The following is a 3,407-nucleotide window of genomic DNA, read 5'->3' as shown; positions in this document are numbered from 1 at the left end:
GTTATCCCCAGCAAATAACATCATCCCCAACAGGTTTTGGGTACGCCAAACAGGAATAAGGGGAAGGGAATATTCATCCCCCATCAGGAGTGGCCTGACCACTCGCCATATTTTAAAACTAACTAAATTTTATTTGATTTGAACAGGAAAATAAAGTGTTGATGATGGCCGAAACACACGCCATAAGAAAGATCGCTAGAACTGGGGTAGAAAAGTTTCTCCCACAGTTGAAAATTTTCTCAGAGATTCGAGGAAACAAATTCAAGTTATTATTTAGCAATTAGGCGCCCACCTGTATAACAAGGGAATACTTTCATGTCTTTACCAATTAGGCGCCCACCTGTATAACAAGGGAATACTTTCATGTCTTTACCAATTAGGCGTCCACCTGTATAACAAGGTAATACTTTAATGTCTTTACCAATTAGGCACCCACCTGTATAACAAGGGAATACATTTCATGTCTTTAGCAATTAGGCGTCCACCTGTATAACAAGGGAATACTTTTCATGTTTTTACCATTAGGCGCCCACCTGTATAACAAGGGAATACTTTTCATGTCTTTACCATTAGGCGCCCACCTGTATAACAAGGGAATACATTTCATGTCTTTAGGCGCGAACCTGTATAACAAGGGAATACATTTCATGTCTTTACCATTAGGCGCCCACCTGTATAACAAGGGAATACTTTTCATGTCTTTACCATTAAGCGCCCACCTGTATAACAAGGGAATACTTTTCATGTCTTTACCATTAGGCGCCCACCTGTATAACAAGGGAATACTTTTCATGTCTTTACCATTAGGCGCCCACCTGTATAATAAGGGAATACATTTCATGTCTTTAGCAATTAGGCGCCCACCTGTATAACAAGGGAATACTTTTCATGTCTTTACTATTAGGCGCCCACCTGTATAACAATGGAATACATTTCATGTCTTTAGCAATTAGACGCCCACTTGTATAACAAGGGAATACATTTCATGTCTTTACCAATTAGGCGCCCACCTGTATAACAAGGGAATACTTTCATGTCTTTACCAATTAGGCACCCACCTGTATAACAAGGGAATACTTTCATGTCTTTACTAATGAGGCACCCACCTGTATAACAAGGGAATACATTTCATGTCTTTAGCAATTAGGCGCCCACCTGTATAACAAGGGAATATTTTTCATGTCTTTACCATTAGGCGTCCACCTGTATAACAAGGGAATACATTTCATGTCTTTAGCAATTAGGCGCCCACCTGTATAACAAGGGAATACATTTCATGTCTTTACCATTAGGCGCCCACCTGTATAACAAGGGAATACTTTTCATGTCTTTACCATTAGGCGTCCACCTGTATAACAAGGGAATACTTTTCATGTCTTTACCATTAGGCGCCCACATGTATAACAAGGGAATACTTTTCATGTCTTTACCATTAGGCGCCCACCTGTATAATAAGGGAATACATTTTATGTCTTTAGCAATTAGGCGCCCACATGTATAACAAGGGAATACTTTTCATGTCTTTACCAATTAGGCGCCCACCTGTATAACAAGGGAATACTTTTCATGTCTTTACCATTAGGCGCCCACCTGTATAACAAGGGAATACATTTCATGTCTTTAGCAATTAGGCGCCCACCTGTATAACAAGGGAATACATTTAATGTCTTTACCAATTAGGCGCTCACCTATATAACAAGGGAATACATTTTATGTCTTTAGCAATTAGGCGCCCACCTCTATAACAAGGTAATACATTTCATGTCTTTACCAATTAGGCGCCTACCTGTATAATAAGGGAATACTTTCATATCTTTAGCAATTAGGCGCCCACCTGTATAACGAGGGAATATTTTTCAGTCTTTACATTTCAGCTCTTGAAATCCGTAACGCACCGAAAGGAAGAAGGTTACAACAAAAGATCCACAGCATAATGCAGGAAGCCACATCCTCAAGTGGACAGAACAAAATGATGCAAACTGGTGTTCAGGAAAGCAATAGGCCGGTGTCATCCCCGTCAGTTCTCGGAAGAAAGAAGCACCGGAATAGACGCAAGCCGACAAGAAAGCAGGGCATCAAGAACAAATGGAAGATAGATGGGATCTTGTAATCCGTAGTCTAGCCTAGCTTCTTGATTTTTCTTTTAAGCACGGTGTAATAAGGAGATCGGTAAGTAGTAGTAACAGCATGCAGCAGCGGTAATAGCAAATTGCAGTCCCCTGGTAGTCCCAGCTACCAAAACTTCCCGAACTACATTAACTTGATTCCCCTTTAGCCAGGGATATGTAGGAAGCCTTCAAAGCAAAGGTTTGGTTAAATCTTTCAAAAATGCTTCACACGGAGTACCCAAACGGGCAGAAATCGCTCGTATCCGCTCACTTTATCTTTGCACGAAAACGCTTTGTGTTTTCGGACAAAGAGGGGCAGCTGTGAGCACGTGATTTTTGCCCTATATGAGAATTACTCCCAAAAATTCAAAATAAAATAATTTTCCTTTGTGTGCAATGCTTGAATTTTCGTGGCATTTTTGGATAATTATTTATATTTTGTTTGTGCATGTTTATTTGTTAAATGAGTAAAAAATATAAAAATATGTCACATTTGCATTTAATATGTAGTTCTACAATTAGGAGTAGTTAAGTTTGTTTTACAAAATGAAAAAATCATAAAAATAATGTACGTTGCATTTTTAGCATTTAATGTCCAAATTGTGTGATTTTATCGTTAGTCGCTATTTAATTGTGTGTTAATTGTTATTAAGAGTTAATTAGTATGACCAGATAATTTTGGGTTTTATAATTTAATCTTAGCATTTTTTTTAGCTTTATTATTTAGGAAATTGAATAAATAGAAAAGGACAAAAATAGAAGAGATCGGATTGGGCCTTTTCTTCAATTTTAAGTCACAGGCCCAAAGATAACCAATCTTCCCTTACGACCCGGTTCATTTCAAACCGGGTCGACCCAGTCCATAACCCAAAACCACACCCCACCCTTTCTATTTTCATTCTTGAACAAAAAAACAAAACCCTAAAGCTACCCCCCCTCTCTTCTTCTTCTTCTCCAAGTTGCCAAAGCTTACCCCTTCCATGACTGCCTTCCCCCCATCTTCCTCCTTCGACCACGACTACCCCGACCACCCTTTATCACCATCATCCCCACGAACAGCTCCTCCAGTCGCGAAGCTTCATCCATGGCTGCCCTCCCCATCTTCTTCATCGATACACACACACGCACGCACACCATGACAGTCCGTCAACCTCCCATTTCCGTCGCCACGGCTGCTCCTGCTACGTCCATCCATGGACGAGCTGCCCGCGTTGCTGCTGCTGCTTCATCCAGCTCCATTCCGTCTCCAAACGACCACAACTTCGTCTCTTTCATCTTCAGCTACACCCCTCGTCGAAC

The sequence above is a fragment of the Nicotiana sylvestris genome, chromosome 3, assembly GCF_000393655.2.
Source record: "Nicotiana sylvestris chromosome 3, ASM39365v2, whole genome shotgun sequence".
NCBI classification, from domain to species: Eukaryota; Viridiplantae; Streptophyta; class Magnoliopsida; order Solanales; family Solanaceae; genus Nicotiana; species Nicotiana sylvestris.
The sequence above is the reverse complement of the archived record's forward strand: the minus strand, read 5'-3'. Positions refer to the sequence as shown.